The 14,892-nt window shown below is 51.2% G+C and overlaps 1 long non-coding RNA gene across 6 annotated transcripts in view; it reads left to right on the top strand.

Moving 5' to 3' along the window:
* Window positions 1–6,873, top strand: part of LOC103216860 (uncharacterized) — a 75,830-nt gene extending 68,957 nt beyond the window's left edge. For 5 of the 6 annotated variants that reach the window (XR_012094368.1, XR_012094366.1, XR_012094369.1 and 2 more), the window contains one exon: window positions 6,787–6,873. This is a non-coding gene — a long non-coding RNA (uncharacterized lncRNA). Of the gene's footprint in view, window positions 1–1,061; window positions 2,184–6,786 lie in introns of those variants that run through there. The other variant, XR_005237052.2, reaches the window with a different exon arrangement.
* The last annotated feature ends 8,019 nt before the right edge of the window (window positions 6,874–14,892 follow it).

Here is a 14,892-nt window from a genome sequence, read left to right on the forward strand (position 1 = left end):
CTAAGCCTCTGTCAGTCCAAATGGTGAAAAGCGTGCAGAGACAGCCTGAGGGAGGATTGACAGAAGGATGGAGGCTGAGGGGCCCCAGGGAGCCCAGGAAGGCACCTTAGTGGGCACTAATCTTCTTGCATGGGGTTGAGAAGCCTTCTGGAATGCAGGGTGGGGGAGCTGAAGGAGGCTGGGATTTGGAATCAGGTCTCAGTCCCAGGCCCATCTTACAAGCTGGAGACTTGGGGCAGGCAGGTCAACTCGCCTCTCTGTAGTGCCTGTGGGGCTTTCAGCAGGTTAGGAGGAAGCCGCAGAACTGGGCCTGGGACTGGCGACTTGCTGTCTCCCTCACTGTCTCACTCTTTCCATCTCTCCCCGTCTCACTCCCACTCACTCCATCTCCCACTCTCTCTCATTCTCTCGCCGTCTCACTCTGTGTTCTCTCTCTCCCTCATTCTCTTCTCTCTCCCTCACTCTCCCTCTGCCTCTCTCTCTCCATCCTCCTTGTGCACACATTGACAAATGGCGCCGAGTGCTCGCTGATAACCTGCAGCCCATATTGGCAGCTGCCACACTGCTCCCTCAGGGAGGCCTTAGGCTCATGGCTTGCATCCTGTTCCCCAGTGAAGCATCTTATCCTGAGTCCTACAGATCTTGTCGTGAGTTTCCTCGAACTGTTGAAGTACAGATTAATAGGTAACCTGGCTGGGTGCGGTGACTCACGCCTGTAATCTCAGCACTTTGGGAGGCCGAGACAGGCAGATCACGAGGTCAGGAGTTCAAGACCAGCCTGGCCAATATGGTGAAACCCCGTCTCTACTAAAGATACAAAAATTAGCTGGGTGTGATGGCGTGTTCCTGTAATCCTAGCTACTTGGGAGGTTGAGGTAGGAGAATCGCTTGAACCCAGGAGGAGGAGGTTGCAGCGAGCCAAGACCGTGCCATTGCACTCCAGCCTGGGTGATAGAGCAAGACTCCGTCTATAAAAAAAAAAAATACGTAACCCACTGACACTGAAAAATACACGGATTTGTTTCTAAATCATGAAGCTTTGCTGCTTGTCTTGCATGTAGGGACTTTTAGCCTCTGTGTTGCTGTCTGTGGCCAATGACCAAACCTCTGCATTGGAGCCTGCAGTGAAGACGACAGCTCCAGCATGAGTCCTCCCCTCCCTTCTCCTCAGCTTCCCAGAAAATCCTTTCACCTGTGGCCGACTGTGGAGCATGCCTAACTCTGCTGATATGTCTTCCTTGGATGATCCTCACATTTGGTGTCCAGTAAACCTTCATCTATTTATTTCTGCCTCAGCAGCCTTAATTTTGGTAGACATTACCATGTTGCAGGCCCTGAAGCAGGACGGTGGGGTCTGGTGGCCCCACTGCCAGTGTGGATGAGGGGTATTCCTCTGGGAGAATTCTGAGCTCAGAGGGTCCTCCAGAGTAGACGAGGGGCCAGAGGAGGTTGCTCCGAGTGGCCCGAGGGCACCTCCAAGGCCAAGAGGCAGATGCAAGTGAGGGAAAGGCCATGCTCCACCCAGGAGGTGCAGTTGGAGGGGCGCCCAGGAAGAAGGAAGAAGTGAAATAAGGACGCGCTGGGAGAAGGTGAAGACGCTGTCTCATCATGTGTCGAAAGTGTGATTTCACTGTGGGGGCAACGGGAGCCCCTGAAGGAGTAATCTTGTTACTCCTTTAAATATACACATGGTACAAAATTCAAAAGATGCAGAGGGTACACTGAACAGTGAGTCTCTCCCACCCTGTTCGTCATCTGGGCCCCTTTCTAGGGGTGCTGCCGTGCCCCGTGTGTTCGCGTGGAGCGATTCCACACGAACGCAAGCAAACCCACACACTCCAAGCCTGCAGCTTTGTGCCGCTCGCTTGCTCTTCCTTTGGATGCTCATGCCACAGTTGCCCATCCTTCTATTTGTGATGGGCATTTGTGTGCTCCTAGACTTTGTGTGTGTGTGTGTGTGTAGCGTGTATTTTCATGTTATTAAGCATATGTTGCCACGATTACTCTTATAAGTCTTATGTGGGAAGACTAGATATGTCTGTCAGTGGGGCATGGCGATGGCCAAGGGCTTGGTGTGAGCCTGGCTGGCCAGCCATTCTGGAGGACAGAGCACCTCAGGAAGCTGGGTTGAGTGCTTGGTGTTTACCAGAGAGTGTTGCAGTCACCTGTTCACCACCCCTACCCACACCCCGCGACCCTGCCCCAGCCTGAGATCCTGCCTAGATCCTCAGCATGCAGCTGAAGGTCTGGCTAAAGTTGATCCTTAATAAATCTTACAAATTAAGGATGACAGGAAGAGCCAAATGAATAAATGTTGATAACCAATCAGAGAAGGCTTGAGCCAGGATTGCCATAACAGACAAAGCCCTGTCATGTTGCTCTCAGAAGACAATTATTTATCTAACTTTAAAAATCTTTAGCAATAACTCTGGTCTTCTGTGGGCTAAAAGATCTAGGAAAACAGCCCACCAAATGTCTGCATATGAACACAAGGAGGTACTGCCAAGGCGTTCTTTACCTCATTGTCAGTAGTAGTGCAAACTCAGAGACTATGAGTATCCGTTGTTACAGTAATGGTTAAGATAAAATCATGGCACATCTGTGCTGTGGAATACTATGCAGTCATCATAAAAATGAGACTGTTCTATATGTCTACTCATGGAAACAACTTAAGATTTCTAAGAGCAGCTTTATTAAGATATAACTCACATACTATAAAATTTAACTATTTAGTCTGCAAGTGAACGGTTTTTAGTATAACTATCACTGCAGCCGATTTTAAAACAATTTCATCACCCCAGAAAGAACTTTCAGCTCATCTTCCTATCTCCCCATATGCCTCCCCCAGTCCTAAACCATCTCTAGTCTACTTTCTGTCTCTATAGATTTCCCTATTCTGGACATTTCATCTAAATGCAATTGTATAATATGTGGTGTTTGTGACTGTTTTTTTCACTTAGCATGTTTTCAAGTTTCATCCATGATGTAGCATGTATCAGTACTACATTGCTTTTTATACAATGGCATGGCTATACCACATTTTGTTTATCAATTTGTCAATTGATGGATATTTGGGTTTTTCCCACCTTTTGTCTGTTATGAGCAATGTTGCTATGAATGTTCACATACAAGTTTTTGTGTGGACATATGTTTTCATTTCTCCTGGGTATATGCCTAGGAGTAGGATTGCTAGGTCATATGGTAAATCTGTGTTTAATTGTTTAAGAAACTTCCACATTGTTTTCCAAAGTGGCTGCATCATTTTAAACTCCCACTAGCAGTGCATGAGGGTTCAAATTTCTTCGCATCTCTGCCAATACTTGTTATTATTTGACTATGTTATTATGGCCATCCTAGTGGGTATGCAGTGGGATTTCATTGTGATCTGTGTTTGCAACGTCCTGATGACTAATGATGTCAAGCATCTTTTCATGTACTTATTGGTTATTTGTATAATGCTTCCTTTCAGTAATGTTCTAAGGGCATAAATTGCTCTTCAGCTTAAACCAGTGAAATCATGGCTCCTTTTCAGAAGTAGTCTCAGATTTGTGTTTGATATTTGTTCTGACCCTAGGAGGGCTCCTCTCCGGCTGTCTTATTCACCATTTCTCTCCTACAAGCCAGCCAGCCTACAGTCTAGGCTGTATGTTCATTAAACCTATGAATCTCTTCCCAACTGCTTTCACCACAACCTCCACCATTCTGAAGAGTGCCCTTAAGCTTGAACTTCTGCACACTCTGTTATAAATGAAGTCAGTTCCTTGGGGAAGACACAGGAGTTATTTGCTTAAGACCTGCTTCTTCTCCAACTTCTTCCCTCCCCCAGGCCTCCAGGCAAAATCTCTGAGCCAAGTTCTGGAGCTGGGGGTAGGGACAATCAATGACAAGCTTCTTTCCGAGGGATACCCCCACTCCAGGAACTGAATGCTTGGCAGGGTGGCCGGGGTGGGGGCATCCTGGGGTGTTCTCCTGCTGTGGAACCATCACCTCCCAAGTTGGAAGAGTTGCTGTCAGGCTGCAGTACTTTCAGTGCACTGTGCCCAAGGTAGAGCTGGATTCAAGAGAGGAATCTGGGAGGAAGAGTAGAGGCTCCACTTTTCGACTGCATTCACCCAGTACTTAGCCTCAGCAACAGGTGGCGGGGGCAGGATGAGAAATGCTGACATCCAACTCCTCGCAGAAAGAAAGCTCTCTGACTGGAAGCAGAGGGGAGAGGGAGCCCTGTGTTGTTGGCTGAGGCAGTCTAGAGTGGTGTCTCTGCCTTACCTAACTAGGAGCAAGGAGGAAGGGAGCTGTCCTGGTTCTAACACCATAGACTCTCCTGAGTGTATGCCTAGATATGTGCCTTTCTCACCAATGTTTTATACGTTTTCTTGAATACATGTCTCTTCATTTGCTTTTTGCTACTATTTTTGGAAGTCTTTACTGATTGTGTATTTTAAACCAATTTTCACCGTTTTTCCTGGGGACCGGCTCAGTGGAACCCCTCATGCTGGAAGTTGATCCTCCTGAGATGTCCTTTGATCCTTACTGGCCTCATCAGGGCCTGACCTGTGTCCCACGTCTGTGCTACTCTCTGACATTGGGTAGTTTCCCAATAGTAGGGGAAAGAATGGGGGTGGGTGACCCTTCCTGAAACTCTGCTAAATATGTGATTTATTTTTCCTTCTATAAAACTTTAGATAGTAAGACAATCCAATTGTAATGATTAAGACCTCACAGATGACTCCCAGAGAATCCAGAGAAGGTAATGGTGTGCTCACGGAACATGGTGCTGGAATTAGAGGAGCTAGTCACAGATTCTAGAGGGATTCCAGCAGGAGAGTCTCACTGTATTGCGTGTGAGTCACTCAAACGTGGCACATCATCCTGACTTCGGCATCATCCAAGCGTAACTGTCATGTTTCTATTTTAAAGCCAAAGCAAACAAAGACCCTGCAGTGGTAATGCTATTCCTGAGTCAGAGAGAGAGCTGGATCCATGCATCACAAAGGCTTTCTGTGCTCAATGGAAACATTCAAACCTCTTCTGAGATCCAGGAGGTCCCTCCTGCTTACCGAGTTTTGTTGGTATTTTAGCTTCCGTTTTCTTGGTTTTGATTTTGTGTTTCTCTCTGCAGAAGATTGTTGCATTACATTTACTTAGAGCCTTCCCTTGAGAAAATCTCATTCATTCAAAATAGCAGCTTCCATTTACTGAGTGTGTACAATGTGCCAGGTGCTGGTCTTATTCATTCCCCCAAATAGTTATTCACGAATGAATAAATGCTCTTCTAGACACCAAGTGGTACGAGACTGCCATGGTTCCTAGCCTTGGAGTCTGCTGGGGATGGCAGAGATTAAGCAAATATTTACTTGGAACAAAGTTGTCAAATCATAGCTTAAAGTGTAAAGGTGGACGTTAGATTACCTCTAAATTAGGGATTTCTTTTCAGTGAGGGTTACAGTAGGGAAAGCCAACAGGAGCAGGCAAAGCCAGTGAGAATTCCTTCAAACACAAGGAAAAGAGAGACCGCTGCAATAGGAAAGTGAATAAAGGTAATGAATAACAATTCACAGAAATGGGAGTCCAAATGACTAAAAAAATCCACGAAAACATGTTCACAATGCAAGTTAAAATTAAAACAAGACAGTGCTTTACATGCAACAGAATAGCAACAATCAGACCAGGGACGGACTCACATGTTGAGAAGGCTGTGGGCTAACGGGAGCCCTGGGGTATGGACTGCTGCAGCCACCCCAGAGGACTCGGCCCAGTGCAGTGTGTGGGTTGGCCTGGTACCAGCCGCCCAACTCCTCCTAAGCGTCTTGGAGGAACCCTGATCCAGACCCAATCGGGAGATACTCACAGGGGATTGCCTGTCTGTCTGTTTATGATACAACAAGGTGTGGGAACTTGGTGTCCATTACAGAATGCTGGAAATAAAATAAGGTGGAAACAAACTGTGCAATAACACAAGGCAGCACCGAGAAGCAATAATCTAGCTGTAGCTAGAGCAACACGATACATCTTGAAAACTTATGGTCAAGTGAAAACGAAGAAGAAACAGAATGAGACTTAACGTCTGATGTAACTCACATAATTTATGGCATATGTATATCTACCAAACACCACTGCATCTTTTACAAAGAGATGTGCATATTTAAGGACATGCATATTCAGTGTATCAAATACGTTGGAGTTGGCTCCCGCGTGCATCTAGGAAATGAAGATGGGAATAAGCAATGAGGGAGTGAGCTATATATCTCTATCTCCGTATGATTTGTACTTATATCTATGTTGACATCAATTGATCTATAAATTTTAATATAGAAGTAGACAAGGCATAGTCTGTATATTGTGGAATATAAACTCATCTCTGCACTCAATGTGCACAAACCACCAAAATAGAATCTTTGAAAACTACCCCCAAAATGGCACCAGTAATGATGTAACTACAGTGGTGACGAGGGATCTGCAGGCTGTAAATTAATGTTGGCGTCGTACCGGGCTCCTCTGGGGAAACATGTTGTGGTGCTGCTGAGGGCTGTGCACAGAGACACACGCTTTTCTTTTTCTTGTCTTCACGCAAACTTGTTGATGGAAACCTGGAATCCTCTGGAATCAGAAGGGCCGGAGTTCACAAGGTGGAAGGAAAGGGAGGTGAAGCGAGGGACAAGATGGGAAAAGGTTTGACAGGGTGCTACTATGGGAGGATCTGCAACTCTTTTTACATTTTTTTTTAAAAAGATAGAAAATGCGAAAATGTGAAAACTGCAAGGGAGGTCTCAACACAATTCTTTGCAGGTCAGCCTGGCGAGAGGACCCTGCCAGCTGCACACCCAGGGAGGACTGCTCAGGCAGCTCCACATACTGCCAGCCTTGCGGGAAAGGTGAGCTTGCGATTTCCAGTTACAGAAGGTGCCACTTCATGTTGCGACCCCGGGTGGCCCCAGTCACCCAGTATCCTCCCTTGAGGCCCGGGCAGGCTCCACTCCCATCACTGGGCACTTCCTCTTGCCTCCACCTGGCCAGGTCCTCACGTCCCTCGGTCCTTGGCTGGAATATCATTCCCGGGACTGTAGGGCAGTGTTTTACTGTGGCCATGGCGACTATATGAATTCACTGTGGGTGGTCGCTTGCCCGGTTCTCCCACCAGACCTGACCTCATGGTGTGTGGGAACCCAGCCTTGCTCACCACCATTCCCCAGCCACAGGTAGAGTAGATGTCCCTAAATCTTTGTTGGATGAATGAAGGAGTGAATGAATGAATGAGTGAACTGAATCAGCAGCTTCAGGAAAGAGGAGGAGGTGAACGAGATGACCCCAGGGGACCTGCAGATGCCCCAACTACACCTCTCCCTGCTCCACGACCTGTTTTGGGACTACTGCAGATAGCGTAGACGGGATTTCTGACAGGTGCAGGTCTTCCCTCAGCTCCCATGCAGCCCCTCGTGGAAGCCTGCCTCTTTTTAATGGGAGGTGTGGATGGAAATGGCCATTCACTGAGCCTCTGGAAGACATCAGGGTGGAAACTGCTGTTCTGTCCTAGCGAGGCTAAGCCGAGTTTCTGAGGTAAAGTCTCCGTTTACCCTAGAGGTATCGGAGCTGGAAGCTCCGTTCAGATTTGATTCATTTGGGAGCTCCTGTGATGTTCCCCGGTAGAAGGAGACCTCCTCACTGCTGCACTGTGGGGCCAGCCATCAGACCGAACGTGGGGCACGCTAGGGGGCTCACCTTCTGTCCCGCATCCAAAACTGCCGGCGCCTCCCAGGTTTGCTCCAGACCCTGGGCTTAACTGGAGCCTCTCCTGGGATCTTTGTGCACAGAGGACACGGGGAGTGAGGGAGGTATTTCCCGCAGCCCAGGCGTCTCCTCACAGCACGAGTGCACCACCTCCCCAGCACTGCTTCCCCTGATGGGCACTGTGGGCACAGGCGTGCAGGCCGCCCCACTGCCTGGCCCGCAGCTGGTCCCTGCTCAGCAAGATCCAATGTTCTCTCGTGAACTCTGGCCTCCCTCACACTATTTTGCTCTCATTTTCCCGTTGCCTTTCCCTCCCCACCCCCACATGTTTAGTTTATGTCTCCTTGCACTGAATGCAGAAAGCTTTCTGGAACGAAGCAGCAACTAAATAGATAACTTGACCCCTGCCGGAGTCAGTTCCCTCCTGCGGGTAAGGGGTCCTCCCACAGGGGTCACGGGGGAGATGGGCTGAGCACTGCTGTGGCTTCTGCACATCTCTGCTGTTCAGGAAACGGCAGCTCCCACCATTTAGAGGGATCATAGGGAATGGCACAGGCTGCTGAGGGGGCATCGGGGGCAAGGCCTCTCACCCCTGCGCCTGGGGAGGCCTCTCTCTGCCGCCTATACTCCTCCTCCGTGAGGCCCCAAGGAGCATTTTCTCTAGTCTCGGGAGCTGCTCCTGCCTGTGGAGGGCGGTGCAGACTGAAGGACGGCCTGAATTCCTCAGCGGGCAAGAGAAAATACTTCGCACACTGGCTCCGGCGTTCACACGCTCATGCACACGCACACGCACACTCACCCACACTAATGCTCAAGAAATCAGCCAGTCATTGCCAACCCCACGAAAGCCCCCCACACACGTGCAGATCAGGCCACACAGAGATTCGAGATCTCTCCAGACACGCTGAGATCTGGGCTGTGGTGAAGGGAAGGCCGCAGAAGACAAGAGGAAGAGGGAAACTCCTGCTGCGCTTACTCACCGAGCCCATCGGTGCACGAGGGTGCTACGTGAGGCCTGCTGGCTCCCCGAGCTTCTGGGAGGCCCTGGACTTTCCTCCCATACCTCATGTGGCTCCCACGAGGTCTGCACGCTGTGAGTGCTTTGTGGGTGCTGCCTGATCACACTCACGGGCTGCCCCTTCGGCCTCGCCAGTGTCTGAGCCACAGGCCCCTTCCCTCAGAACCCATTGTCCCTGCCTCTGTGGTCCTATCCACTTCTGCCCCTGCTGTGTCCCTCCCAAATTCTGGCTGGGCCCTGGACATCCACCAGTGCCGTGGTGACAGCGCCAGCCTGCTCTGGCCCTGGAAACCTGTGGGGCGTGCTGGTCCTGCTGGCCAGCACTCTCAGTCTCTCCACAGCAGTTCAGACCCACGTCCTCAGCGTCATGTGATGTATTTGTTTACTGCCTGCCCCCAAGGCGGTGCTCTGGGAAGCTGCAGCCTGACTGTTCTGTGGCCCAGGAGGCTTTACAGTTCAGGGTTTGGACTCCGGGGCCAAACCTCATCCCTGCCATCCATGAGGGCCATGCTCAGTTCTGAGCGTCTAGCTTCCAGTGCCCTCATCCTGACCCCGGGTGGGTGGCAGCTGGTGTGGCGGGCTTGTGACACGTCAGGTTGCCCACGATGTCCTGCCCTCCCAGAGCTCAGCCACAGGTCGGGCTGTCCACGATGTCCTGCTCTCCCAGTCACTTAGGCTCAGGTGCCCTCAGTTTCTAGCCACCCTTTGCCTCTCAACATCTAAATCCCTGGGGCAAAGGACAATCTTGACCCTTTGGTGTGGCCCCATGAGGCCAGGAATCCAGCCCTTCTGTCCTTCAGGGAGACTGGAGCTCACACCTGCTGCCCCTCATGGTTGCACAGCAGGCAGCCCCACGGTGCTGGTGGGTGTTGGGGCTGGAAAGGCTCTTAATCTTTTCATAAATAAAACACAGGCCCGTGGGTACAGCACACAGGTAGACATATAACACACTGTCCTATTCAAATGCAATGTGCAGGCGATCAGGAAAACCATGTCTGAAAAGGTTCCTGGAGTGGGGTGTGATGGACACAAGGTGAGCTGCACCTTGGCTAGGGAGATGTGCTGGCTTAGCCTTCAGGGTTCAGCTCAGAGACTACCCCACTGGGAGGTAAGGCCAAGCCAGGCTGGTCCTGCACAGGTGCTGCTCACGGCCTCACCCCATCTCCTGCAGGAGCACTGGCAGTGCCTGCCTGTCATGCTGCTTCTCCTGCCTGGAGGGCTGGCTCCTCAGTGCAGGGGCAGGGCTGTGGGCACCCCAGCTGCCCCTGTGACAACCAATTGACCTTCACTGCAGCGGGAAGCTGGCCAGGGTCACCCCCAGGAAGGCCCTGGGGGTCGAGCCTTGGACCCCTCCCCTGTCCTGGCACTAGCTTTCTTCCTCCTAACACATCTGGGGCCCTCCCTCACATGGGGAGGCCAAGTGGCCCGGTGGCTGTGGCCAGGCCCTGCAACTGGGCAGGGTACCCAGACCCAGACACAGCTGCTGCTTTTACTGTGGTGGGACCGTGCTCCTGGTCTGACTTCCCTGGAGCAGCATTGGGAGGGTGGTGGGTGTCCCCATGCTGCGTGGACAGTGGCAGGCAGAGGGTGATCCTGGCCCTGCCATACTCCCTGCTCTCACCCACACCCCGCCTGATCTGTTGGAGGGTGACCAAACAAGGCCTCACTCCGGGCGGTTTCTTGGGCACCTCCAGGTGACAGGCACTCATGCATCATCTCACGTTATCCTGGGACACCTTTCCATCTGGAGATCAGGGCCCTGCTCAACCACCTGTGGGAAGGGGTCCCTGAGGCCCCTCGAGGGGTGCAGCTGTGATTTCCCAAGCCCCCGAACGCTTGGCACCTTCCTTCTAAGGAGCATGGAGTCCATTTGGAGAGGAAGGGAAACGAAACAGAACAAAAACGTGTGTGAGCAGATGCTGGGTCAGAAGTGGGGGCTGGATCAGAGCGGTCATCTTTCCAGAGGACATGGAAGAATTCAGCCTGTTCTGAGACCTCCAAGGGCTCCTCCTTGCCGTGAGACAGACCCCCAGCCTCCATGTGGCCTGCTGGCGTCAGCTCTGGCCCTCGCGTCCTGGGCACGCAGTGCTTGTCCATCGAAGTGGCCTGGAGGCTGGGATGCCACGTTCTTTAGCACCTCCTCTGCTCACCCTGCTTACTTCCCTGCTTGGAGCGTCCTCTTTCTCCAGGGAAACTCCTGCTGATCATTCAAAACCCCAGCCCAGGTGTCCGTTCCTCCTGGAAGTTACCTGGTCTCACAGGCTGAGTTTCATGGCCTTTGCTCTTACTGTCCCCAAGAACTATCCATTTGGCTATTTGGTATCTCCATCAAAAGGCAACTCCAACTCCATAATCCATGGCTGCACTCCAGGCTCCCCCCAGTCCCATGCTTCTTTAATCTTTAATTTCCCTCTTCTCAGTTTGTGACAACTGCATCTTCCCAGTTGTTTGGGCCAAAAGTTTTGGAGTTATCCTCAAGGCCCATTTTTCTCTCACACTCATGTATGCTCTATCAGCAAATCCAAAAGTTTTACCTTTAAAATATGACCAGAATGTGACCACTTCTGCTCACCTCCTCAGGTGCTACTTAGACCCATGCCTCCACCGTCTCACCTAGACTGGGGCGCCAGCCTCTTCAACGACAGCGGTCCCAGCATCCACTGCTCCTAGTTCTCCTCTACTATCCTCCACCTACACCCACCATCTCCAAAAACTGTGCCATGCTGTGCATGATATAAAGGAGAAACAACACCAAACAATTTAAGTAAAATGACAGGCACTTTGATAAGCAAATGCCAAGCATGGCTCCACCGGACGACACCGTGAGCCGGACGACACCAGGAGGTCAGGGGCTGGGTGAACGTGCTGTGGCCACAGATGGAGGCCCATGGTGAAGGGAATTTTTTTTTACATGGCGTGGCAGTCCCGGAACATTCACTGTGTCTTGGCACTAGACACACACGCCTCAGTCTGTATGCAAAGCAGAGTTAGATGTGGGTGGTGGTGCCAGAGGGCAGGTCCTGCCTGTGCCTGCTGAGTATTGGAGGGTCTGGGGTGTGGAAAGTCTTCGTGGGGTGTGGCTTTCCTGCACACGACCTTCAACACCACCCCTGGTCCACCAGCAAAAGGCAGAAATGCTCCCAATCTCTGTGACAACCAAAACAGGCCCCTGCAAATTCCCACCTCTCCCCCTCAAGGGGCATGACTATCCCCACAAGGCAGCAGCACATTCCAGGAGACCCCAAAACACTAGAGAAACAAATCTGAGGCCCAGCACGGCACCCCCGTGCCCTCCAGACTCCATCCACGGTCTCCTGCTTGTCCCTGATTTGCTAAGTACTCCCTACCCGAAGGTCCTGCATCCGTTGTTCCCTCTGACCATGCTCTCTCCCCAGCACCCACCCAAATCCCTCCCACAGGGGTCTGTGCAGATTTGCTTTCTCCACTGAAGACAGCCTCTCTCTTCTATTGAAAATATCTGGGTGTGTGACACCACCCTTCCCCAGTACCCCTTGCCTGCTTCCCTGCTTTAATCGCTCGTTAGCAGGTGTCACCTTTGGCCAGCTACATGTTGTTTTTGTTTATTTGTTTATTCTCTGTCTCATCTCACTACAACATAAACTCCATTTGTCTATTGACAGAATAGAATTAGGTATACAGTGTGTGCTCAATATATACCTGTGGAAGAGATCAGCTCACAGAATGGCATGAATGAAGCCTTCTGTCTCATCTCCTGGTTGAAGTGAGTAAGATGAAGGCAGGGCAGGTGGCCCTGTCATGCCCCTGTGCCCAGCGCAGACCTGGCCCCCCAGACAACTGTGGCCTCAGTGATGGATGAGCTGAGCTGAATGTAAAGAAGGCTGGGGGCCGGCTGGGCAGCCTGCCCGTGAACAGTCTGAGATCTGGCTTCTGAGCTTTGGTTTTGTATGCAGAGGCTGACAGGCCTGCCCTGGGGCAGCTTAATAATTGCTGTTCATTTTCAGGAGTGTGACTCGTTGCATCTCTTTGCTGCTTTTCCCAGCTAGTTTTGAACGGTTTTACCTCAACAGCCAGTGTGGGAAAGGACTGAGTATTGCTGTGACTTGTGGTGTTTTGTGTCCTTGGTGGGCTCTCTGGCCAGACTGGTGCTGTCTGTTGTCATCTATGCAGGGTTTTTGGCATGGCAGTGTTGGCGGTTGCAGTTGCTCCCCAGAGCCTGACAGCAGACTTCAGAGGCCAGAGCCTCCTCCATATGCATGACTGGTGATCAGGAAGCCTTTCAATAATGCATTAGACCAGGACAGAAAACCAAAAAATGTACTCTGAAGTAGAAACAGACAAAGTATAAAGCGAGGCACTAGGAAACAGTGACTACGGAATGAATGTTAAGGAAGCACCTTATTGTGCCTTCTCCCCGTGTCTGGGCAGCACAAGGCTTCCTCTCGCGCAGGGGCAGCTGCGTTCGTCCTGTGATGGGCTGCTAAGTCAGAAATTCATAGTGTCCCAGCTCCCCACAAAGCAAAGGGCATCTGTTATTGGCTGACATGTATGGAACCTAACTCTAGACAGGCCGAGGGCAAATGGCTTCCTCATTCCACTGGTGGGGGAGTCTTAGTTTGTTTTTGGCTGCTATAACGGAATACCATAGACTGGGTAATTCATACATAAAAGAAGTTTATTGGGCTCATGGTTCTGGAGGTTGGGAAGTCCAAGAACACGGTACCAACATCCAGTAAGAACCTTCAGGCTGCATCATAACAGGATGGAAGGATGTTAACACAGAGAGAAAAATCGGGCTGAATTCCTCCTCCTTATCAGGAACCCATTCCTGAGATAACCCACTCATGATAAAGGCATTAGTCCACTCATGGGGGGGGACCTAACATTCACGGGGAGGAACCTAACATTCACGGGGGGGACCTAACATTCACCGGGGGGAACCTAACATTCATGGAGGGGGAGACCTAACATTCATGGGGGGGAGACCTAACATTCATGGAGGGGGAGACCTAACATTCATGGGGGGGGAGACCTAACATTCATGGGGGGGAACTTAACATTCATGGGGGGGAACCTAACATTCATGGAGGGGGAGACCTAACATTCATCGGGGGAACCTAACGTTCATGGAGGGGGAGACCTAACGTTCATTGGGGGGAGACCTAACATTCATCGGGGGGAACCTAACATTCATCGGGGGGAGACCTAACGTTCATGGGGGGGAGACCTAACATTCATGGGGGGGAGACCTAACATTCATGGGGGGGAGACCTAACATTCATGGGGGGGAGACCTAACATTCATGGAGGGGGAGACCTAACATTCATGGGGGGGAACTTAACATTCATGGGGGGGAACTTAACATTCATGGAGGGGGAGACCTAACATTCATGGGGGGGAGACCTAACATTCATGGGGGGGAGACCTAACATTCATGGGGGGGAGACCTAACATTCATGGGGGGGAACTTAACATTCATGGGGGGGGAGACCTAACATTCATGGAGGGGGAGACCTAACATTCATGGGGGGGAGACCTAACATTCATGGGGGGGAGACCTAACATTCATGGGGGGGAACCTAACATTCATGGAGGGGGAGACCTAACATTCATCGGGGGAACCTAACGTTCATGGAGGGGGAGACCTAACGTTCATGGGGGGGGAGACCTAACATTCATCGGGGGGAACCTAACATTCATGGGGGGGAGACCTAACGTTCATGGGGGGGAGACCTAACATTCATCAGGGGGACCTAACATTCACCGGGGGGAACCTAACATTCATGGAGGGGGAGACCTAACATTCATCGGGGGAACCTAACGTTCATGGAGGGGGAGACCTAACGTTCATGGGGGGGAGACCTAACATTCATCGGGGGGAACCTAACATTCATGGGGGGGAGACCTAACGTTCATGGGGGGGAGACCTAACATTCATGGGGGGGAGACCTAACATTCATCGGGGGGACCTAACATTCATGGGGGGGAGACCTAACATTCATGGGGGGGAGACCTAACATTCATGGAGGGGGAGACCTAACATTCATGGGGGGGAGACCTAACATTCATGGGGGGGAACTTAACATTCATGGAGGGGGAGACCTAACATTCATGGGGGGGAGACCTAACATTCATGGGGGGGGAGACCTAACATTCATGGGGGGGAGACC

Source organism: Chlorocebus sabaeus, chromosome 10, assembly GCF_047675955.1.
Source record: "Chlorocebus sabaeus isolate Y175 chromosome 10, mChlSab1.0.hap1, whole genome shotgun sequence".
Classification (NCBI taxonomy): Eukaryota; Metazoa; Chordata; class Mammalia; order Primates; family Cercopithecidae; genus Chlorocebus; species Chlorocebus sabaeus.